The sequence below is a fragment of the Etheostoma spectabile genome, chromosome 8 (genome assembly GCF_008692095.1).
Source record: "Etheostoma spectabile isolate EspeVRDwgs_2016 chromosome 8, UIUC_Espe_1.0, whole genome shotgun sequence".
In the NCBI taxonomy this organism is placed as follows: domain Eukaryota; kingdom Metazoa; phylum Chordata; class Actinopteri; order Perciformes; family Percidae; genus Etheostoma; species Etheostoma spectabile.
In genome coordinates, this window is record NC_045740.1 from 35673402 (window position 1) to 35698962 (window position 25561).

The following is a 25561-nucleotide window of genomic DNA, read 5'->3' on the forward strand; positions in this document are numbered from 1 at the left end:
GTTGATGACATAAATGAGGAACTATTAGAGGACTTAAGGCGTTGAAAAGCATGTGCCAATGCCACTTAACCCAAATGCCCCAGCAGCCCGGGAGAGGAGAGACAGAAGAGCTGCATCGTCTATTGTGAGGTAATCTCGGTCTAATGTTAGACCACATTGCAAAAATATGACCATGCGTTCATAACCTCGTGATTCAGTGAGATGGAGCCCAAAACATCAGAGAGTATGTTTTTGTGACATTGTTTTATTTACGTTTTTGTCAAACAGAAAAGTAAATAGCAAACGTCGGTCTGTTGTGAACTGGCATGCGTCGATGGATCATGGATCAAGAGTGTGCGTCTAGCAAATCCACCGTTATAATAGCAATCCTGCTTTTAAAGGAAATGTGAAATAACGCTTTGATTGGTTTACTGCACATTACGCCCAAACCACACCTCTGAGTAATGTAACTGCTTCCGACCAACCCAGTTTAGATTTGCGTCGGGCGAGATCCGCCCACAAAGCTACTTTCATTTGACGCATGATACTTGCGTTTCAAATAAACAAAACTGGACCTTAAATAAGGAATAGAGCAGTTTTAAGAGCAGTTTTCCAATAAAACAACTTCCATATATATCTTGTTATTCCTCTCTACCAGTCAAAGTCCAGGTGAATCTGTCTTTTAAATTGAATGAACAGTTAGCAAAGGCTATGAAGTCTCCTTAGCTATTATAATAAAGTTTAAAGTTCACTTGTGTAAACCAAATTGTGATCATCCTAACACTATTATTAAATGAAGCTGATGTAGTAATTTGGGAAGGTAGAGAAAAATAAGACATCCTCTAACTGTTAAACAACAGTACATGATTTTCTCATCTGCCCAGTAGACAGACACTACATTGTGTGCACTGTACCAAGCCTTAAAATGGAAAGCAGAACAGATAAGGGAACTATGTGACCAGTTAGTCACTAGACAGAAAGATAAATTCTAAAGTATTTATAACCCTAATCTCAACATTGTAGTAAATCAAAGTGTGAACGTGTGTGGCTTTTGAGGCAGACAAAAAGTGAGACAGGAGTAGGCCCTGGGTGTGGGCTGCTGGGTTCACGTCGAGACATTTTGCCTGGTTAATGTGTAATTTGCAGTTAAATCTCATGCGTTTCCATGCTGCGGACACGTGCCAAGATAAACAGCTTGAGCAAGGCTGAATCCAAACACTTCCTGACTGATATGCGCGGGCAAGTGGTGTTTTTTCACAGCTACCGAGGAGCAGCCTGCGGGCTGTACGTCACAGTTTCGGGATATCAAAACCCGAGCACGCAAGTTAAAAGAAAAAAAAACATAAGAAGGGTACATTCATTTAAGTAAGTGTAATTATAACACCTGGTTTAGGCCATTAGCTTATCTGGTTGTTTTATCATTTCTTTATTTCTTTGACTATAAAGCACTTGGTGACTGGTGTCTGTGAAAGGTGTTACATTAATAAACTTTTGGCCCTTACCCACTACTAGTATCAGCTCTACTCAACTCGGCTCCATTGCAGATTTAGTACCGCCGAGCGTGGCTGGTCGTCATAGCGACGCCGCAGAAAAATGCTTCGACACACACACAGAACGTCAGAGGTGTGTAGTTTTCGATTCTCTGCATGTGGCTGTTTGCCAGAAGACAAATTTGGTTTCTAAAGAAGCTGGAGGCAGAAAAAAAACCCACCGATGGCTAAACTACTTAAAGTGCCAATGTTATGAAAAAATCACTTTTTCTTGGATTTGGGGGGTTATTTTGTGTCTCTGGTGCTTCCTCACATATACAAACTTATATACTGTATATTAAAAAATATATATAAAATATAAACTATACTATGTATGAAAAATCCATGGTGTTTTGAGTGAGATCCGGTTTCTGAATGTCCTCTGTCTTCAGTCTCCGGGTGAGCTGTTCAAAATCTGCGCGGCTCTCAACGTCACTAGCCGAGACGAGGTGGCTAACCGTAGCACATGCTAGCGCTAGGATGCTAGCTCGTTCTCAACGGCAAAACACTGCTACAACACCCACTAGTTGACCATAATCTCCAAAAGAACTACTTCCTGTCCCTGTCCTGCAGGTATTCCACAAGTGTCCTCGTCTAGAAGAAGTCTCCCAGCTAATCCTGCCTTGGACTGACCAGAGCTGGAGAAAGAGTTATCTAGTTGATGGGATCTTACAGAGCTACTGAGCATGTGCAACTCCCAACAAAGATAGTATAGAAGTGAGATGTCTCACTCTGGAGCTAAAACAGAGACCTAAACACACAGGGTAAATAGAGGCTCTGCAGCAATGTGCAGTACGACAAAAATATGGTGTTTTTTGAAAATGAAACCATCTAAACTTATTCTGGTACAACCTCAAAATACAATTACGAACCTGAAAATGAGCAGAATATGGGTGCTTTAAACATGGCGGAGTTGTTCAGGACAGCCAGTCGTTCGCAATAACATGATTAGTGACGATTCTCTCCGACCAATCAGGAGTCTGCAGGTTTTCACATCACCTTTGGGTTTTGCCTTAGCTCTCTGGGAACCTCAACTGAGGTGGTACTAAAAAAGGTACTTGTTAGCAGGTAACAGGGACTTTTTTTTCATAATGGAAAAACCAAAAAAGGCGAGTAGAGTCGAGGCGAGCCGAGGAGTTACCATGTCATGGAAAAAAGTCATTAGTTCGGCTGCATTTTTAAGCCCAATGGAAAGATGTGCTAGACAGCTGACTGCCTCCAGTCCTGTTAATACAACTAACCAACACGCATAAAGACAATAGTGCACTTCTCCTTCTAGGAGAGACCAAAATACACAGTGTGCTCAGGGTGGGAGGCTGAAACAAGAAATAGCAGCTAGTCATTACACTTCCCCTGCCACTGAATGAAAGATCAACATGTACTCCAGGCAAACTGCCTGTTTTAGGCCTTTGCGTATCTCTCTGAAGTATCAGCCTGTAGCCAACTGTCCTCGTGCAACCCCAAACATTTACTCCCTTCTAACCCAAATGAATCGGGCACACCCTGTAAGCGGCTGATCTCATTTCTGTCAAACCGTTTCCTTCAGTGCTGCACTGCGCTACAACTTTTCAACAGTGACACACAATTGCTCACGTGGATATGCCGAAGGAAACAGCACAGATGTATGCTTTAGAGCACTGACTGACGTGGTCAAAGAGCTGCAGAAAGCAAGTATACTTCAAATGGAATAAAAACTGACATACACAGAAAGTTAATCTACTTTTCACATTAAGAGGCATGCCCTAATTCTCTCTTCTGCTCAAAAAGTGAGTTATCCCTCCTGGGTCAAATGTAGTTGCATTCGTTAAAAAATGAACCCATAACCTTGGACTGTAACATGTGAATGGTGACGGACAGCTAGTTAAAACATAAAGCTGGCCCATTTAGCTGAGCATATGCATTATTAAGATGATAAAGAGCGGGTCTGCAGGTGAGAGCTCAGCTTACCTTTCACCTGAGCCGCGGGAGACACCGCATCCAGAAGCCTTTGTTGGAGCAACGTGTCTCACCTGCAGAAATGTACAAAAGTAAGAGTAAGGTTTCACTTTAACTCACAGAGTATGAACAGACAAACAGCCTCCCGGTGTCTCTCCTTCCCATGCTCCTCCTGGTCACACCACTGTGTGAAGGAGGGTGGAGCCCCATCTGACTCAGTCCCACTCCTATGGGATCCGTTAACTCTGTCTGGGCCAAATGCACTTGTCCTTTTGCCACCGGCACACACTCGTTAGTTGGTTACAGCTGGTCTCTAGCTAATGTAGATTTGGAGCTAAAGAGCTACTTAAACAGTCTATCAGTCATCCAATACAAAAAAAGGTCATTGAAAGTAACAGTGTAACTGATAACAGTCCCTTTTTTCATGGAAAGAAACAGGATTCTATTCAGTGTGTGTTTACTGAGTCAATAGAAACACTGCAGGAGTCACATCACCCCACCACACACACACACACACACACACACACACACACACACACACAGGCTACTTACACTAAACAAATACACACCCTAGTAGAATGTGAATGCAGAAAGACTGACGTGAATGTACATTTTCAATCCACTTCTTATTTAGATGTTCATTTTGACTCGCATTCTAATTGGTTGCGCTTATATTGTGTGTTTACAGCTAATTCAATTCAATTCAATTTTATTCATAGTATAAAGTCATAACAAGAGTTATCTCGAGACACTTTACAGATAGAGTAGGTCTAGACCACTCTATAATTTATAAAGTCCCAACAATTCTAGTAATTCCCCCAAGAGCAAGCACAGTGCGAGGAAAAACTCCCTTTTAGGGAGAAACCTCGGACAGAACCAGGCTCTTGGCAGGCGGTGTCTGACGGAGCCGGTGTGATGGGGGTGTGATGCACAGTGGCAATAATAGTCACAATAAAGATGATAGAGCAGTGGCTACAAATGGTAGTCATAGTAGTTCATTTCATAGCAGGGCGCTGCAGGGCGTCACAGTATGTAGTGTGGCACAGCAGGGCATAGCTGGACGTAGCAGGACTCAGCAGGGTTCAGCAGGACCCAGCAGGACACAGCAGGGCACAGCAGGACCCAGCAGGGTTCAGCAGGACCCAGCAGGGTTCAGCAGGACACAGCAGGACCCAGCAGGACCCAGCAGGACACAGCAGGGTTCAGCAAGACCCAGCAGGACACAGCAGAACCCAGCAGGACACAGCAGGGTTCAGCAAGACCCAGCAGGACACATCAGGACACAGCAGGGCACAGCAGGGCCCAGTAGGACACAGCAGGGCACCGCAAAACGTAGCAGGTTGTGTGGATAACAGCTAAAAATGCTTTTATCCACACCCCGTACTGGTCTTACTTTTGTTTCCCCCTCTTTATTCTGCCAGTAAAAAGAACAATGCATTCTCAAAGAGGTGGGATGTGTGATAAGCCACAAATCCAAAAGCCAAAGCCAAAAACAATACATCAAGTCACGCAACAACAGACACACACATGCAAACACATAACAAGTACATTAATATGATTCCTAACAGATGCGGCGTCACATCCCCAGTAATAATATTGTAACCACTCAACCACAAACATTTCAGCTTTGCACCAGTCTTTCTGCAGTAAACATAATTTCAGCTGTTCAAAAGATAAAGACCTTGGCATGGCTCTCTGCCGATGACAGTTAATGATCTACCGGCAGACCAACAAGTGGAAAAGGGCTTGGGCAGAAGCGATAGAATCTGTGCCTTTTAAATCCTGTCACTAAGCAAAAGCCACAACACTTGAGTACGTCTAACCTAAATAAGAAGTGAACTGAGAGAGAATCCCTGAGCTGATGGGCGCTTGGGGGCCAAAAACGGGGGGAGGCCGTGCTGAGGACATGTAAGCATAACACAGATAGTAAGTAAGTAAGAAGCAGAGGAAAACAGAAAGACACGAGGAAGATGCAAGGAAGGGGTAATCTAAGATTGGCTGAGAGGGCCACGGCATCTTCAAAATAGTAAAAAGTAAAAAATTCTTGGACTTTAGCCTTGTTAAATGTGAATATGTTCTAGTTTCTTCTCTCCTCTTTGACGTCTGTGAATATCTTTGAGTTGTGGACAAAACAATACATTTGAGGACGTCGAGGGAAACACTGATCCACATTTTTCACCATTTTCTGATATTTTATAATCCAAACAACTAATCGATTATTTGGGAAAATAATCAACAGATTAATCAACTATGAAAATGATCATTAGTGATGGTGCAGTGGATATGACACATGCCTTCGGTGTGGGAGATCTGGGTTCAATTCCCACTGTAACACATCAACCAATGAGTAAGACACTTAACCCCTAGTTGCTCCAGAGGTGTATAACCTCTGATATATCGCAAAATTGTAAATTGCTTTGGATAAAAAGCGTCAACTTTGTAATGTAAAGTTGCAGCTTTAATGTAATTTATATTTATAAGAGCATCAAAAATATTCTCCTATCATGCCCCTCATCTTTGGATTGGCCTCCCGCTCCATGTTAAAGAAGCTCACTGGGCGGCTGTGGCTCAGGGGGTAGAGGCCGGCCAATCGGAAGGTTGGTAGTTCGATCCCTGGCCCTGTAGTTCCATGTCAAAGTGTCCCTGGGCCCGAGTTGTTGTCTAAATGTGAGTGAGTGTGTATTTGACGAGCAGGTGGCCCCTTGTACGGCAGCCTCGGCCACAGTGTGTGAATGTGTGTGAATGGTTCCTGTACTATGTAAAAGAGCTTTGAGTAGTTGTTAAGACTAGAAGAGCCCTATATAAGAACAGTCCACTTACCTGGTTGACATTTTTAAATCTAGATTGAAAACCCACCTCTACTCATTGTACCATAACACACCGTCCTCCTGCCTACCTTTTTTACTTGTTCTCTTATGTTGCTGGTTTCGTCCATCCATCCATCCACCCATCTCATCCGCTTATCCGGTATCGGGCGCGGGGGCAGCAGCTCCAGTAGGGACCCCAAACTTCCTTTCCGAGGCCACATCAACCAGCTCCGACTGGGGGATCCCGAGGCGTTCCCAGGCAGGTTGGAGATACAACTCTCCCCATCTGGTCTTCCCGAGGCCTCCTCCAGGGAGTGCCTGGAAATCCTAGGGAAGGCGCCCAGGAGGATCCTTACAGATGCCCGAACCACCAACTGGCCCCTTCGACGCGAAGGAGCAGTGGCTCTACTCGAGCTCTCTGGATGATGAGCTTCTACCTATCTCTAGGGAGACGCAGCCCCTGTCATGAAACCATTTGGCCGCTTGTACCCGGATCCGTTCTTCGGTCATGACACAGCCTCAGTGACATAGGTGAGGGTAGCACGAAATTGCAGGTAGAACGAGAGCTTGCCTTCTGGCTTCAGCTCTCTTTTCGACAACGGTGCGATAAATGGAAGAATACCGCACGGCTGCTCCGATTCTCCGACCATCTACTCCATATCCCTCACTCGCGAACAAGACCCAAGCTACTTAACCTTCATTGGGGTACGGACTCACCCCACCAAGAAACCTGCCACGGTTTCTGTGAGAACATGGCCTAGTTAGAGGTTGCCATCCCCTCATCCCAGCCGCTTCACACTCGGCTGCGAACCGATCCAGTGAGTGCTGAAGGTCACAGACCGATGATGCCATCAGGACCACATCATCTGCAAAAGCAGCGATGAGATCCGAGCCCACCCGAACTGCAACCCTCCCCGCCCCGACTACGCCTCGATATCCTGTCCATAATATTAAAACAGGATGGTGACAAAGCGCAGCCCTGGCGGAGGCCAACCCTCACCTGGAACGAGTCCGACTTACTGCCGAGAACCCGGACACAGCTCTCGCTTGGTCATACAGAGATTGGATGGCCCTAAGAAGGGACCCCCTCACCCATATTCCCGCAGCACCTCCCACAATTTCTCCCGGGGGACCGGTCACGCCTTCCAGATCCACAAAACACATGTAGACTGGTTGGGCATACTCCCAGGCCCCCTCCAAGATCCTTGCGAGAGTAAAGATCTGATCCGTTGTTCCACGACCAGGACGGAATCCGCATTGTTCTCTTCAATCCGAGGTTCGACTATCGGCCGAACCCTCCTTTCCAGCACCTTGGAGTAGACTTTACCAGGGAGGCTGAGAAGTGTGATACCCCTGTAATTGGCACACACCCTCTGGTCCCCTTTTGAAGAGGGAACCACCACCCCGGTCTGCCACTCCTTAGGCACCGTCCCAGACTTCCACGCAATGTTGAAGAGGCGTGTCAACCAAGACAGCCCCTCCACACCCAGAGCTTTCAGCATTTCTGGACGGATCTCATCAATCCCTGGGGCTTTGCCGCTGTGGAGTTGTTTGACTACCTCAGCGACTTCCACCAGGGAAATTGACGACAATCCCCCATCATCCTCCAGCTCTGCCTCCACCAAAGAGGGCGTGTCAGCTGGATTTAGGAGTTCCTCAAAGTGCTCCTTCCACCGCCCTATTACCTCCTCAGTTGAGGTCAACAAGGTCCCACCCTTACTGTATACAGCTTGGATGATTCCTCGCTTCCCCTTCCTGAGGTGGCGAACGGTTTTCCAGAAGCACCTTGGTGCCGACCGAAAGTCCTTCTCCATGTCTTCTCCGAACTTCTCCCACACCCGCTGCTTTGCCTCTGTCACAGCAGAGGCTGCAGCCCTTGGGCCCGTCGGTACCCTGCAACTGCCTCCGGAGTCCTCCGAGACAACATATCCCGGAAAGACTCCTTCTTCAGTCGGACGGCTTCCCTGACCACCGGTGGTCCACCAGGGTGTTCGTGGGTTACCGCCCCTTGAGGCACCTAAAACCCTAAGACCACAGCTCGCCGCCGCAGCTTAGCAATGGAAGCTTTGAACATTGTCCACTCAGGTTCAATGCCCCCAACCTCCACAGGGATGCACGAAAAGCTCCGCCGGAGGTGTGAGTTGAAAGTCCGTCGGACAGGGGCCTCCTCCAGACGTTCCAGTTACCCGCACTACCCGTTTGGGCTTACCAGGTCTGTCCAGAGTCTTCCCCCACCCCCTGACCCAACTCCCACCAGATGGTGATCAGTTGACAGCTCTGCCCCTCTCTTCACCGAGTGTCCAAAACATACGGCTCAGATCAGATGAAACGATTATAAAATCGATCATTGACCTTTGGCCTAGGGTGCTCTGGTACCAAGTACACTTATGAGCATCCTATGTTCGAACATGGTGTTTGTGATGGACAATCCATGACTAGCACAGAAGTCCAACAACAGACAACCACTCTGGTTTAGATCAGGGAGGCCGTTCCTCCCAATCACGCCTCTCCAAGTATCTCCATCATGCCCACGTGTGCATTGAAGTCCCCCAGCAGAACTATGGAGTCCCCTACTGGAGCCCCATACAGGACTCCATTCAAGGTCTCCAAGAAGGCCGAATACTCCGAACTCTTGTTTGGTGCATATGCACAAACAACAGTCAGAGTTTTCCCCCCATCACCCGCAGGCGTAGGGAGGCGACCCTCTCGTCCACCGGGGTAAACTCCAACGCAGCGGCGCTCAGCCGGGGGCTTGTGAGTATCCCCACACCCGCCCGGCGCCTCACAACCATGGGCAAACTCCGGAGTAGGACAGAGTCCCACCCCCTATCCAGGAGAACGGTTCCAGAACCGAGACTGTGCGTAGAGGTAAGCCCACCAGATCTAACCGGTAGCGCTCCACCTCCCGCACAAGTTCCGGCTCCATTCCCCCACAGAGAGGTGACATTCCACGTCCCCAGAGCCAGCCTCTGCCGCCCGGTTCTGGTCCGTCGAAGCCCCTGACCTTCGCTGCCACCCATATAGCAGCGCACACCGACCCCTTTGGATCTCCCACAGGTGGTGGGCCCATGGGCTGGAGGGAGAGGTGCCACGTTGCTTTTTCGGGCTGTGCCCGACCGGGCTCCGTGGCAAACCCGGCCACAGACGCTCGCTCACGAGCCCACCGTCTGGGCCTGGCTCCAGACGGGGGCCCCGGGCTTCCTCCGGGCGGGGTCTCTCTATCCCTTCCGTGCTCAACCATCAAAGTCTTTGCTGGTTTCGTATTGTTTGTTATTACTGTTCAATTGTTTTGCTGCTGTCTGTTATTTCAGTTCCTTTCATTTTAAGTGCACTGAGACCATGTTCAATGGTGATTTTACAATAAAAACATGTAATTGATTAATTGATTTAAGTATGTATCTTGTCCTACATAAAAGAAGGATTTGTATGATACCCAACATATGGGACAAGAGCAATAAGTGACATAAGACACTGTGACCCACATGTGGCATGGTTGGATGGAAGGACTCCAGAACTACACCACTTTTTAATTCACACTCCTAGCTGGCCTACATCTTCTCACTAGGACCAGACGTTTAAGTCTGTTCTTGGAATCAATTCACAGTGCAATAAAAAAAAAAACATGCCATGTAGACTTGGATGATCGTGAGTTTGCATTCATGACCTGTATTCCTTTCTAGCTCCACTTGCAAACCCTTTAGTGATGGATTTCAGTAACACCCACAGCCAGACATATAAAAACTACTATATGTACTACTGTACAACACTATCACTTACTGTAGAGCAGACCTGGGCAATGTAAGGCCCCCGGGCCACATCCGGCCCTTTGGGCAGCCCTAACCGGCCCACGTGAGGTCACTGGGAAGTAGCAATCAAATCTGAATAGGTGTACATCATGCATGGAATTCAAATGCATTGCTTTTATTTTGAAGGCGTCTATTTTTTGTTGTTGCTTTATTTTGTGCAAACATATGCAGCTCCGTCTTCTCTGATTGCAAGTCGCAATTAAAAATAAATAGAAGAAGAACGGCAATGCGTCTGAGAGCCGTGAACTGAGCTCACGAGATGTTAGCATGGACGTGAATGAGCTGTACTTCTAAGTACTTATGACATTACACATCATTTAGCTGACGCTTTTATCCAAAGCAACTTACAATTGCTATATCTGGCAGAGGTTGCACGCCTCTGGAGCAAATGTCTTGTTGAGGGACACGTTGCTGTGGGAATTGAACCCTGGTCTCCCACACAAAAGGCATGTGTCATATCCACGTCGCCATTTATTAACCAAAGTCAAAAGTAAAGCCGTGTGCTTAGTTTGCGGGGAACAGATTGCCGCGTTAAAGGATTATAATTTGAATCCCCAACTACTACTACTACTACTACTACTACTACTACTACGACTACTACTAAACCTGCAGAAAAATACAACTTGACTGATGCAAAGCAGGTACGGACATCCAAAGCTTTGCTAGTTAAACTGTGTAAGCAACCAGGCTTTTTGACCAAGCGTTGCACATCCAGGGAGGCTGCAGCACCGCCAAAAACGGAAAGCCATTTTCTGAAGGGGAGTTCTTTAAAGAGTGTTTGGTGGACTAGAATTGAGTTTAGCCTATTGGTCCGGCCCTCCACAACAGTCCCCACTTCTCATGTGGACTCTTAGGAACATTAATTGCCCCCCCTGCTGTAGAGGCTTGTGGGTTTGTGGGTTTATTTTCAAATTCTACTCGTTTCAAGTAACTGGGCCAAATAAACTACACAGATGGTACAATGCGCCGCACTGGGCCTCCATTGAAAACTAACCTCATAACGTTAATGTTCCCCACTGAGCATTAGCGTGAGCTAACGCTAACGTCACTAAGCTGGATCAGTCGATATTGAAATGTATCAGTAAATAAGATCTTTGCTTTATTAAAGTGTTGAAATCAATGACAAAATGATGCTGTGTGGCAGAAAACAAGCTGTATAACGGTTACTGAGTATTATAGTATTCTGTGACACTGTATGATTTACGATTACTCTTGAACGCATCGTCTGGGTGCCCGTGTTTAGAGGGGTCAAAGGTTTTATGACTAAATGAAACGCCCGTCTCATTAAAATTAAACAACAGATTTCTCCTAGTTTGAATGTTGCTGGAAACATTTAGGACAGTGTAAGTATACAACTCCACAAAATACTGTATATAACACAGTTTTAGTCGTTTTTAGACATTTTAATGCAAAATTGTTACATATTGTACCTTTAACTTCGCCATTAAAATGTCTTGAACTGGTTTGGCTTGTAATATTATGATCACTTCATTTTAAACATAACTTTTCAACATCAAAATTAAACCACAACCACAGACTTGAACAGTTGTTGATAAACTGATCAGGCGGGCCGGCTCTGTGGTCGGCATGAAGCTGGACTCACTGGTGACGGTGGCAGAGAGGAGGACATTGGACAAACTGCTGGACATTACTGACAATGCCAGCCACCCGCTGCACCCCGTCATCAGCACCCAGAGGAGCCGGTTCAGTGGAAGGCTGCTCCTCCCCAAGTGCCGGACCAACAGACTCAAAGACTCCTTTGTCCCTCATGCCATTAGTCTATACAACTCCTCACTAGGGGGGAGGAGGAAATAGGGCAGAGGACAATACATACATACATACATACATACATACATACATACATACATGCACACCTGGACTTAAATTCACACCTGGTCACTTTATAATAATTTTTAACACTGGACTCAACACTGACACTTTAATAATAATTTATGGTCTTTTCTTTGTTTATTTGACAAATGTTCTTATTGTTGTTATTATTTTTATTGGTATTTTGTTGATTTTGTTGTCTTTATACTGTCTTTTTATCTATTTTTTATTTCTTTGTTCTTGCTAAAAACTGCTGCTGGAACTTTCAATTTCCTGCGGGAGTCATCCCAAAGGATCAATAAAGGGAAGTCTAAGTCTAAGTCTCTAAGTCTTGTTATGATTATGTTATGATGCATTTGACGTGATATGCCCGACCCCATTACACGTAACATTAATTCCATCATTCCTGCTGGAGTTTCGTCGCTTGCCTGCCTGACCTTAGTTAGAGGAGAGTGGATCGGATACACAAGAGCAGTATGTCAACGTTAGCCTTGATATGGTAACCATGACAGCCCTGCCATGGAAATATATTTCTGAAGGTATGTATGTCTAGCAGAGATAATGCAATGCCCTGCACTATTTTCACAAAGTATTGGCTGAGCCTTTGTTTTGCTCTGACAAAGCACCACTACTAAAATAGATGTTGCTGTACACATAACCACTAACAGACATTATCGTTCTTCTTGATGTAGAGCTCAACATTCTGCATTATAATTACCAAAAATATATTGCGCGCTCTGGAGGGAACTACTAGAACTGTGGGATTAGAATCAGAATGCGCTTTATTTGCCAGGTATGAGGACACATACGAGGAATTTTTCTTTAGAACATCATTGCTCACACATAAAAAACAACCAAACAATATATACACACAAATATATACATGTTATAAAATGATTTATAATTATAAATTATCTGTAAAATGTCTCAAGATAACTCTTGTTGTGAATTGATACTATAAATAAAATTGAATATATTATTATTATTATTATTATTATTTAACCATAAATGTCAATTCATCTTCACACGTGAACTGTGGCTGTGGGCAGCCAAGTTTTTAATTTAGGCTGTGATCACCAGGTTGTTTGTTGAAGGCATCAGACCTGAAGCACAATTGCAAAGCAGCCTGGGAGTTATAGTCTACAAAGAGAAAACAAGGGTGTGTGGACTACCCCTTCAATACAGGAAACATACATATGATGTGCTTCTACTGAGGTGTACAGTACATAAGTACCAAATACATTTTAGTTTTAGTTCTCTCCATTCTGGTGCTCTCTCTTGCCTTTTCTCTCTCTGCTGGGAGTCGGTTAAATTACATTCATATCATTAAAATAAGTACCCAGACCCTGATGGAGATGCCTTTCCACCAACGTGACAGACAGGGTCTGACCTGCATTCAACCCAGGAAGGGAGAAACAGCTGCGAATCAGATAAACCCCCATTCAGCTTCACTGAGTTAAAGTCAAAGCTACAACCCATTTTCAGTCATCCTTTATATATCGAGAGCGAGTGTTACCCAAGACATAGATTTTGGGTATAGTACCACTACAAGACTTAAGTCAGGTAATAGTAGGACTGGCCAATATATCAATGTTGTATATTGCAATATGAGACTAGATATCGTCTTACATTTTGGATATACTGTCATATCGTGATATGGTAAGTGTTGTCTTTACCTGGTTTTACAGGCTGCATTACAGTGAAGTGATGTCATTTTCTGAACTTACCGGACTGTTCCAGCTGTTCTATTATTTGCCTTTACCCACTAAGTCATTAAATCATTTCTGGAGAATATCTATCAAAAATCTCATTGTGTAAATAGCATTTACACATTTGATTTTCTCTATGTCGCCCAGCCCTAGTTGATGGTGCCATGTTGAGGAAACCGTCCATGTTGTGAAACCTGAGTTCTTTCTTTAAGCTTAAGGTGATGCTTGTTTTCTTGGCATGGACAGCTACGACTGAGTGTCACATGTATCCTTTTAGTGTCACTTTCTCCCCTCACGGACTACACCATTAGGAAAACAGAGACTACACACGGTACACTGCCTCATTAATACAATGCTGACAAAACAGGGTATTCCTTTTCTGAAGCAACAAAGTTTCGGATTTGTCTGCATTGAAATGCCATGACATGAAGATATCAGGCAGGCACAGGCAGATGCCAAAAATTAGAGCCAATCTAACAAAGCAAAATGCTGACCATCTGAAAAAGGGCTTTAACAGGCTGAAATTAAACCCATGATGCAATCAAGCCTCCCAGAATCACCTCTTTCGTAATAAAACACTCAATTTACTAAAAGCATGCCAAAAACCTGCCTACCTACTATCAGGCCCTCTATAAACTGAACACAGGCACAGCAGTTTATCTCTTGAAACTACAGCTTATCAGCATTTTGGCTGTCCACAGTGCCAATCACGTGCAGGGACTGGACAAATTCCCCGTGCATGGCCTGTCACTAAGTATAAAACAGATGTAGACTGTAGGTGATTTGCAAATGTGTAAATCAAAACAGAATATCCACATTAAAAATGAGCGCAGCACAGACAGGATGCAACAACCCTCAGTCGGAATGCTCTCTTATCATCTAATAACACAATAATATGTCAATAATGTTCTCCATGTACACAGAACCTGCCAGGATGCATCATACACAGAGAAGCCTTACATAGAACTAAACTTTGCATTTGTGTGATTTTATGTAAGATGTGTTGCGACAGTACCTACAAGTTCCTCAAAGTAAAAAAAAAAACTCGGTGCAGAGTAAAGCTGGCAGCATTTACATAACAATCTGCTCCATACATTGAGCCAGAGATGAGTGAGAGGTGGATATTGATTGCAGAGGCGCTAGCTACCTTGAGAATGCTCCAGCCACCACTGCCTTTGTTAAAAGAAGAGTAGAGGATCTCTGATGTTAAACCTGCTCTATAAATACACACACCATCTACCCAGCTGCCTAGGAACTAATGTCAAGGGGTCAGGAGGTAAATCACAATAAAACTCTATTTGTGTGTGTGTTAAAGGTCCCGTGACATGGTGCTTTTTGGATGCTTTATATAGACCTTAGTAGTCCCTAATACTGTATCTGAAGTCTCTTTTATTTAGACCTTAGCGGTCCCTAATACTGTACCTGAAGTCTCTTTTATATAGACCTTAGTGGTCCCCTAATACTGTATCTGAAGTCTCTTTTATATAGACCTTAGCGGTCCGCTAATACTGTATCTGAAGTCTCTTTTATATAGACCTTAGTGGTCCCCTAATACTGTATCTGAAGTCTCTTTTATATAGACATTAGTGGTCCCCTAATACTGTATCTGAAGTCTCTTTTATATAGACATTAGTGGTCCTTAAAACTGTATCTGAAGTCTCTTTTATGTAGACCTTAGTGGTCCCCTAATACCGTATCTGAAGTCTCTTTTATATAGACCTTAGTGGTCCCTAATACTGTATCTGAAGTCTCTTTTATAAAGACCTTGGTGGTCCCTAATACTGTATCTGAAGTCTCTTTTATAAAGACCTTAGTTGTCCCCTAATACTGTATCTGAAGTCTCTTTTATGTAGACCTTAGTGGTCCCCTAATACCGTATCTGAAGACTCTTTTATATAGACCTTAGTGGTCCCTAATACTGTATCTGAAGTCTCTTTTATATAGACCTTAGTGGTCCCCTAATACTGTATCTGAAGTCTCTTTTATAAAGACCTTAGTGGTCCCTAATACTGTATCTGAAGTCTCTTTTATAAAGACCTTAGTGGTCCCCTAATACTGTATCTGAAGTCTCTTTTATATAGACCTTAGTGGTCCCTAATACTGTATCTGAAGTCTCTTTTATAAAGACCTTAGTTGTCCCCTAATACTGTATCTGAAGTCTCTTTTATAAAGACCTTAGTGGTCCCCTAATACTGTATCTGAAGTCTCTTTTATATAGACCTTAGTGGTCCCCTAATAGTGTATCTGAAGTCTCTTTCCCAAAATTCAGCCTTGGTGCAGAATTACAGCCACTGGACCCATTCCCACAATGAGCTTTCCTTGTTGTTGTTTTGTCATGGTTCATGTTTGCAATAAACATTACACTTCGTGAGAAAAATCATGATTCATATTTTTCCCCAAATCGTGCAGGCCTACTTAGGAGACAAAGATTATTACGTTTCATATTATAATTATGCAAATAATATTGCCAACACTGTGCACTCTGCATGAAAATCTCATGCATTAAATGGAAAAAAACATCTAATCATAAATATGGTTTCAGAGGTCTTTGAACCGTTACAGTTTGTCTTTGTCTCACTTTTTAACAAGAAAAGGGACAGCTGCTTCCCCAGGCTAATGTGGTACTATAACAAAAGACTACTGTCTACTGACATTTTACTGGGTTATAAAGCTGGTGTCATCATGGTAATCATCAGGTAATATTACAGCAGTAACATTGCAGCTATACAGACAAGTGTAACAAAAGTCAATGATTTAATGTGGCTTTTATACTTTGATATCTACAAATAATGCGTTCATTTACAGCATGCAGTACTTTCATATTGTATTTACACTAGTGGATGGATACGCAAACCGACGACGAGCCGGGCCCGGTTCAGACTCCTTTAAGAGAGCATAGTATGTGTGTGTGTGTGTGTGTGTGTGTGTGTGTGTGTGTGTGTGTGTGTGTGTGTGTCTTTCCACACAAACAAACGTACATGTTAATAATATGAGGAAAATAAATGAGATTTTAACCTCTTTAGCGGTATTGTACCGCCAACGGGACCGTTTTCTCCAATTAAGAGAAACCGTTTTCTCCACTCATAAATTGCAAGCATTAAATCTTCATAAACACGCTCATGCAGCAAAACCATGAAAGCTTAAAGTCTCATGATTCAACTAAGCCCACACACAAAGCATAAGATGGCTTATAGCGGTTATAATCCTGTTATGAAGTAAAGAAATATAGAAAGATTCTGCGCCGCAAATGTCTAAAGTCGACACTGTTACTCAGCACACTGGCGGATTCTCTGGCGTCTAAGGATTTGATTGACAAGTCGTGTCAGCCAATCAGTCTAGTGTAACCCGAGAAGGCCCTAATAGAAGCCAATCATGTCGCAGAGTTCAGGGAGGACCAACGTGGGAAAGATTGACAGCTATTCCTTCCAGTTCAAACTAGATGTTATAAAACCGGTGGACCTGTTTAGCCAAGAAGAAGACAAATTGATTGATACCAAATTTGACCAGAAAATTTTAACCCTGTGATGGCTGCAGCAGTGTCAATGCTAAAATAGGGCCTTAGTTATTGCATTTCACCATTTCATCAATTTATAATTACTTGTTTCTATAAATGTATGTATATAGTTATTTCAAGTATGTGTGTGATTGATGTGGATGTGTTTTTGTATTTGAGAAGTTTTGTATTTTGCACTTTTTTGGCATTTTTTCTTAAAGAAAATAAGAAAAACGCACAGACATACGTCAGTGGAGTGGATAAGTCATTTCTGAGTGTTTTTCTTCTGGATTTTGTCTGTATAAAGTTGGCACATGTGGCTGTGGTACTAGTTTTGTGTGTAGCCCATCTAATATGCTTACAGTAGTGTTTTTTAATCATTGTACAGATGCTTTACTTGAACGGAAATAGAAATTCTCTTTTCTAACCTCTGTAGCTCTGTGTCAGTAAGGCCTAGAATCCCACTGACACTAGGAACAAAAAATTGAGAGTGTTAACGCCCCAATGACCTCAGGCACATCCCAGAGGGCCAACTTATGTGTTAATTTATTTTTTTGGTAAAACATTTAGGAGAGAAGAGCATGTATTTTCAAGTGTCTTGTCTGGCTCAGGTCGAGCTCGGACATAAATATCTTAATGCCTGTCGGGCTCAGGCCAGATCCGCACTCTGATTTACAAAGATGAGGTTTCTCTGGAAACAAAGTGACATTCTGTACCTGTTTTTAGATATAAAGGCCGACTAACAGCTGTAAAGTAACTTCTGGCAAAAATACTCTGCAAGAGCACCGGAGGAGAAGGAAATCTTGGCACGATAAAGGCTGCTAAAAGTGCATTTGTTCTCTGGGGACAGAGAGACAGATTCAATATGGAGCAGTATTAGCCTAGATTCCCCCCCCCCCCTAGGTGTTGGGGAAAGCATTTCGCTTTCTCAGGGGAACTGGACCTGCACTGGGCCATTTATCAAACCCTGGAGTAGGACACTACCATTGTTAAGGGCAGTCAATAATTCCTAGGGCTCAGTATCTTTTGGAAAATTACTAGGAAGACATGTTCTTTTTGTACAGTGTAAAGTGACAATCTTTTTTACAAAATGACCCATTTAGGAACTGTGTCAGTATATTCTTTTCACCTTGTGCTGATGTTTTGTATTTTGCCATTCAGGCAAAAGCTTCACTTATTATTGGCATTCAAAATGATGCCATCTCTTCTTATTGCTGCCACTGTTAATGCATCGCTATGGCAATGCATGTCAGTGGTGAGACAAAACAATTATTTTCTTTGGCTTTTAACACCAGGTAGAGTGCTGATCATATGTGTATACTTGCATATTTTTACCATATCCTGGCAGTGCAATTTAGTTATTTTATTTTTTCTACTTATTTTATTGTTGTTTTATTGCTTTTATCTTTATATTTGGTACCTCATCTTTTTATTGTATTATCTATTTATTCTGTATTATCTTTTTGTGCAGCACTTTGGAAACCTTGTGTTTGTTAGAATCGTGCTATATAAATAAAGTGGATTGGATAGGAAAATGTGCATGATGAAATGACAACAACAACTCAGGGCAGCTAGCTGAAAGGTCAATGACATTGTTAACTAGTTTTTTTTTGTCAGTATATCTGAAACACTACGTGGGCCAAATAAACCATTACAGCGCTGACATCAACATGTGGGCTTATGGGAAAGCAGTGATGATCCAACCTGCTAAATGAATAAGAAGCCCAGTACAATCCAGAAGCTAGGTGAGGATCTACTCATGGAATCTTTTGGCATTTGTGCACTGCCAGTTGTTGTCATTGCACTGATATCCTGATAAATAAAATCCCAATCCTAGCTGATTGGACATTTGGGGGAGAGATGAGAGATGACCTGTAACAAAAGCCCCCAGCTGGACTGGATCACAGTGACACAGCAGTCAGCGTGGTAAGGCCACCAGGACGCCCTTGGGTGGCTTCTATGGGTGTCACAATACCAGATATATCGAAAAGGAATTGCACTGTACTAGAGCTTCGACCGATATATCGACGGGCCAATATTAATGGCCAATATTAGGAATTTCCCACACTATCGGTATCAACATTTATAATGGCCAATAAAATATATATACATATATATATATATATATATATATATATATATATATATATATATATATATATCAATTTCTTAAATATTCATTCATCAGAATGATTTATAATGACAAATAAATGATTATGATAAATGACTATTAATATAAAAACGGTCGACCGTGTTATGAGAGTTGGCGTTGCATAGTTTGTCCACCAGAGGGTGCTCTACAACACTGGTTATTTTGTTAATGTGTTTTTGTTCAAAGATTCATTTCTTAATTTTGTATTTTTGTACATTTCATTTATCAGAACTTTAATATATTTTGATGTTCCCCTGTTCTAGTGTGACAATAAAACAAATTATTATCATATTATTTCACTTATTTTAGGGAAATCTGTTTGTTTTGTTACGCGTTTCTGGATTATTTTTTTTTATATACAGCATATTGCCTGATATATCGGCATATCGGATTTCTAAATAACCAAATATTTGTATCAGTCTTTAAAATACTTTATCGATCGGGTTCTACATTGTACCTGAGGTACTGTCGAAAAGCAAGAACCGTCTCTAGTATCGGTTCTTTAGTCATCCATAATGGCTTCTCCTGTAGAGTCAGATCGATATGTATGTATGTAGGCTCGTTGGACATGGAGTCACTTCATGAGTATTTCTCACAGCACAGCATGAATGTTAGGACATCTGTTGCTGTGTCTTCCTGCTAGAAAAAGCATTGATTAAAAAAACCAACAACAAAAAAACAGAACTAACCACCCACAGAAATAGCTCAAACAGCTCTTCACATTCTCAACACCCTTTTGTCTTTCCTTCATTCAGTGCTACTCTCTCCCCATTTGTCATGCACGGCAGTGCAAAGCCACAGTTCTGGTTAACAGGCTTAGTGGTGACCAACACCAATACCCCCACCTGATTAGTGCAAGGTAGGGGGGTCACGATACCAACAATTCAGTAGTCGGCGCCAATACCAGTAAAATAACACGATTCTCGATGCCGATTTTGATACCAGGGTAATAAAAAAGGATTTTCTAAGAATCAATGTACTTAAACATGAACTTGTTTTTTTAAATATTTGAAAAAATATCAAAATGTCATAACAAGACATTCAAAACCTGTGCAGAACAACATATTCAAGACTTAGACTTAGACTTAGACTTAGACTGTGCAGTAGAGCACAGAACAACATATTCAAGTTCATTTAACGGTCACAGTGCAACAACAAGCGTCCCCAGACACATTCCTGACTTCCAGGCATCTTTTCAAAAGCTACAGTGCAAAAAACAACAACAGTTGCGTGACCAGAGACGTTGCAAACCTCCCCCGGGTAAATATTGGAGATGAATTTGAAAGATGAAGGCAGCTGAGAGCCTCTTCCCCCAGAACAGGTAGCGAAGCATTAGCTTCAGGCTAATTTATCCTGGTAAGGGACAGGCATTTTATGTCATTTCAACATTTGTTTACTCACATTGAATTATAAAGCTAGAGTAATGTTACCCGAGTTGGTTACTCGCAAAAACAGTTGACACACTGCCAGTAAAGTAATCCCGACTGGTCCTGGCAAACCGTGGCTAACGCCAACATGCTAACCCTGGTGAACCTGCTCGGCCCCTCTTCCCAGCCGACCGCGTTGAACTGAACTGGAAGCACAGCACCCCGAGGTGCACGACCGCGCGCCTCAACAACTTGCGGAGCCTTTGTCCAGGAAACAACAGCTGTGGTGATGTCATTTTATGGCTCCCGCACCTCGGGAACACCATGGCGACCACAAATCCTCACTTAATGTGAGCATTAGACATGGAGTATTTAGAGCAACACAGACTTGGTCAAAACCAGAGAAGCAAATAAGAGTAGTCTCACATTATTTACACACACATTATTAATGACCTTCACATGCCTGATATGTTTCCTCCCCGTTATTGACACGCCTCGCAGTCTGACATTTTGCGGTCATTCAATACCTGATAGATTTTGGTACAGTGCCTGCCAGTCTGACAGAGAATACTAATACTGGATATCGGGCCGTTATTGTTCTGTATAACAAACTCTGAAAGATGGAGTCAACTGAAATTACAGACAGATCACAGAAACACTGAGACAGAAAAATAAGGACTGTGCAGAGCTTTGACAACAAGAGAAAGAGGGGAACAAGAGGAAGACTGTTTGTCTCTTCTCCCTCAGCTGTGATCGCCCTAATATCACCCGACATTTCACTTTTAGCACTCCGGTAATGGTTTCCTCCTGTGCTCGGGTAGCCTGCTCATGAGCGTTGTTTGTTTTTCAGTATTTCGAGTGACACATCCCAGTCATCCTTTTAACTATTAACTAAAGTGCACTTCTGTGCTCTACTCATCTCCACCACACCCAACCCCACATAATACCACACGATTAAAGATGATCTTTTCCTGTACTGGTTATAGACCGAGATGGATGAGGCACTGTAAAAATCTCCACATTCAGTCATCATCAAGATCTAATATTACAAGTAGGCCGTCAGAAAATCCCGATCTCGATTCACCCTAGGGCCGGGCAATATATCGCGATATGAGACTAGATATCATCTTAGATTTTGGATATATTGTCATATCGTAATATGGTAAGTGGTGTCTTTTCCTGGTTTTACAGGCTGCATTACAGTAAAGTGATGTCATTTCCTGAACTTACCAGACTGTTCCAGCTGTTCCATTATTTACCTTTACCCACTAAGTCGTTAAATCCTTTCTGGTGAATATTTATCATAAATATCATTGTGTAAATAACATTTTGTTAAAGCACCAATACGAACCATACAATATCGTCGCAATGTCTATATCGAGGTGTTTGGTCAAAAATATCGTGATATTTGATTTTCTCCATATTGCCCAGCTCTAATTCACTCTGTTCACGGTGTCATTTTTAAATAAAAATTAATATATACTTTTTTTTTTTTTTTTTAAATGACCTTGATTCTCATTTAATTTTTACAAGCCAACTGCATGATCACAAACTCTACTACTTTCTTCTGAGTTTTAAAGATAGACTGTATAAAATAGGTTTTAATGCTCTCCCTTCTCTTCATTGAAGCCTCTGTGTTTACAGGCTGGTAGTGATGATTAATGTGCTATAGGTGCCAAAATAAATCTGCAATTTGTTTTGTGTTGTCATGGTTCAGGTGTGCAATAAACATTCCAGTTAGTGAGCAAAAAAATGGTGGAGGAGAATCGTGATATTATTTACTATTAAAATTGCAATGGTGCTGTGGCAGACAGCTGCCTCTCCAGTAGCTCTCCAGTTTTTAGCTCTTTTTAGCTCTATTTACTTATTTAAACCTCTTTTTTCTCTCTATTCTGTCTTTTACTGTATTTCTTGCCAAAACGGATGCCGGAATTTAAATTTCCTTGCGGGAGTCATCCCAAAAGGATTAATAAAGCGAAGTCTAAGTCTATTAATTCTAAGCTAAAAAATTGGGATTCATATTTCTCCCCAAATCTACAGCCCTAATTAGAAGTACACTACAGCCCAAAACACACTAGATTTTTGAGGATGACACCAATGTCAGTATTTGAGAGTTTAAAAAAATATGATTATGATATATTACTTTTTTTCCCACAAACACATACATTAAACAAACATTTTTGAAAAGGATTCCTCAAATTAGTTTTTTTTTTTTTTTAAGTTGTGACTGGTATCAATATGTCTGCAATAAGACAACACTGGCCAATTTATCGGTCTAGTTCTAATCACAAACACACTAAATATTAATTAGAGATGTTCCGATACCAGTATCGGTATCGCCTCCGATACTGCCTAAAACACTAGTATCAGTAGTCTTAGAAGTACTGGAGTTCATGCACGATCCGATACAACGTAATAAATGTTAAAGTGACTTATTTATGTTCTTTTTCTGTTATAATAGAAAACTAGATAATAAAAGAAAGTTCTGTGGCGTTTGAGAGTTTAACCTGAGCCACATGGACAACAAAGATAGAAATCATATCACATCCATATAGGGATAGAAGTATAAAGCTGTTAAAACATAAGAAAATACATAACACACTGGTATTGGACTAGTACTCGGTATTGGCCCATACGTAAGTTCATGTATCAGAATCGGTACTGGACCATCTCTTATATTAGTAAAGATGGTCATATTTGATTCGCTCATTCAATATTTAATTTGGCATGTCAACACAGTTGATAGGCGATGCCAATTCTCAATATAAGGGCTTCATTTTGTACAATATATCACACAAAAACTCAATTACCCAGTGTTCTTGATATAAATTGTCTCTGTAGAAAAGGTTGTTGACAGTCATATGGTGAGGAAACATGCCAGAGGTTACAGCTTTGGCATTACACCAGAAATACTGGAGCTGAACCATGCTGAAGGTGTCATGGCCTGTACTACAGCAGGGTACAGGTATTTGACAATTAATATGCCTACCACTGAATCATATACACACACCGCATTATGTCTTAACATTATTGCACGTCGCGCCCTGCATGGCGTTACGGAGCTGTTACGTTGCTGGTATTATATTTTGTATAACAAGTAATGGAGGTTTTATTGGAAGTAGCATGAATCGTTATATGGTTATTGCTGCGGTAATTGCTCTTACGTTACTACACGCGCTGTTATACCGTTATAGAGTAACGTTATCCATTCCGTTACACTTTAAGCAGGTGGTGACAGGAAGGCAAACCGAATAAATACGAGGAAATCATAAAGAGGTAACGTTACAGGTTCATGGTTGCCATGCAAACAAGTGACAGTCAATCTGCAGCCGCATGGGGCATGGTCTGCTAACAGGGGGATGAGGTTTTACTTTATGTAGCTAGCTAGCTTGTAACATTAGCCACTACCCGGCCTGACACACACCACACAGACACAGATAACGTTACTACCACCACTGACTGACCAAATTCCTCCGAATATTGCGACGTTGTGAGCCTCGAAACTACCGTCCGGAAAAAGCAAAGCCTCCTCTTTCTACCAGTTCATTCTATCTGAGCTCCGTTAGCTAACGTAAGTTAGCACATACAACATACGTTAGTTAAACAAATACAAATAATGTTGGCAAAAAAAAAAATAGCAATGTATCTTTATCGACGTGTTGGCGTGGTGCATTAGGAGCTCAGTTAAAATGGAAACTTACTCCGTGTCGAGTAGCGTGGTGCTCATACAGTTGTGTCCGAGCTTCTTTTCCAGTCCAGCGTCATAGCACGGGACTGTGGGAGATAGCTGGGTTGAGGGGAACAGCAGGCGGGCTGTGGTGGAGGGTAGGAGTCGGCTGGAGGAGAAGTTGCTCCGTTTCAACATGGAGAGAGTGGACTGGATCCTCCCATAGACAGGCTACGGACCGTTCATCTGGCTGCTGCTGCTGCCGCCGCTGCTGCTGCACAGGGCGCTCTGGCGACACCTGTGGCCGCAGCAGCGAACTACACCCGCTGCAAGTAGTTACGCATATTACCTACAAGAGCAAACATGATCATCATACATTTTTATTATCACAAATTTAGTATTTAATCCTTGGTAGGTGTTCGGGTCTGTGGGATCCTTTTTCAATATTTGCTAAAAGAAAATTTTTGCTATTTCTTATTTCTTCAAACTCATTGGCCATGGCTCATTTTCTCTGAAGAACATTCAAAAATAACTTATTTTCAACGACTACACACAGTACACCCCCCACACACACACACACACATATCTATTACTTATGAGGTTTTCGGGTCTACTGGACCCGAGTGTAATAATTGTGTAATAGTTTTAGGTGCTATGAAACTTAACTGTGGCCTCCCCCTAACTGGGCTTGGTGTGTGTGTGTGTGTGTGTGTGTGTGTGTGTGTGTGTGTGTGTGTGTGTGTGTGTGTGTGTGTGTGTGTGTGTGTGTGTGTGTGTGTGAGTGTGTAGGTTTCTGTGTGCGGGAATGTTGTTTTTCTGCACCTGCTGTTATGCTATTATTACCACACAAAGTTACACAATTGTTACATGTCAGGCACTTTCACCTGTTCTGAATAAGTACTAAGAAATAAGCACCAATTATGATCAAAAATCCTGTTTCTATTTTGTTTTTTCCTGTTTTTTTCTAATTGAATTACCTTGTATTCTCACAAAAAACGAAATAGTTCAAATGGCAAATATGAGCCATACATGATGTATATATCATTGGAATTTGAGCTAAAGTAAACATCTCTTTAGTATTTTTAACTAAATTATTATGGCTGTATCGATTTAAAAGCCTGATAATGTGGTGGGTCCACCAGACCTGGCAACATTGGCTGCATAACAAAAAATATAAAAATACTTTATGACTTTATGACTTTATTTATTAAATTGTATCAGTTGTATGAAGCTTATTAGGGGTGGCAGTAGCTTAGTCCGTAGGGAGTTGGGTTAAGAACCGGACCG

General features: G+C 42.4%; 1 protein-coding gene across 6 annotated transcripts in view; it reads right to left on the reverse strand.

Moving 5' to 3' along the window:
- Window positions 1–24540, reverse strand: part of osbpl5 (oxysterol binding protein-like 5) — a 62302-nt gene extending 37762 nt beyond the window's left edge. For 3 of the 6 annotated variants that reach the window (XM_032522739.1, XM_032522732.1, XM_032522740.1), the window contains exons 1-2: window positions 24309–24535; window positions 3456–3517 (exon numbers count right to left, since the gene is read on the reverse strand). The gene's annotated coding sequence lies outside the window, so the exon portion shown is untranslated. Of the gene's footprint in view, window positions 1–1481; window positions 1517–3455; window positions 3518–24308 lie in introns of those variants that run through there. The other 3 variants (XM_032522741.1, XM_032522736.1, XM_032522734.1) reach the window with 2 other exon arrangements.
- Between the last annotated feature and the right edge of the window lie 1021 nt (window positions 24541–25561).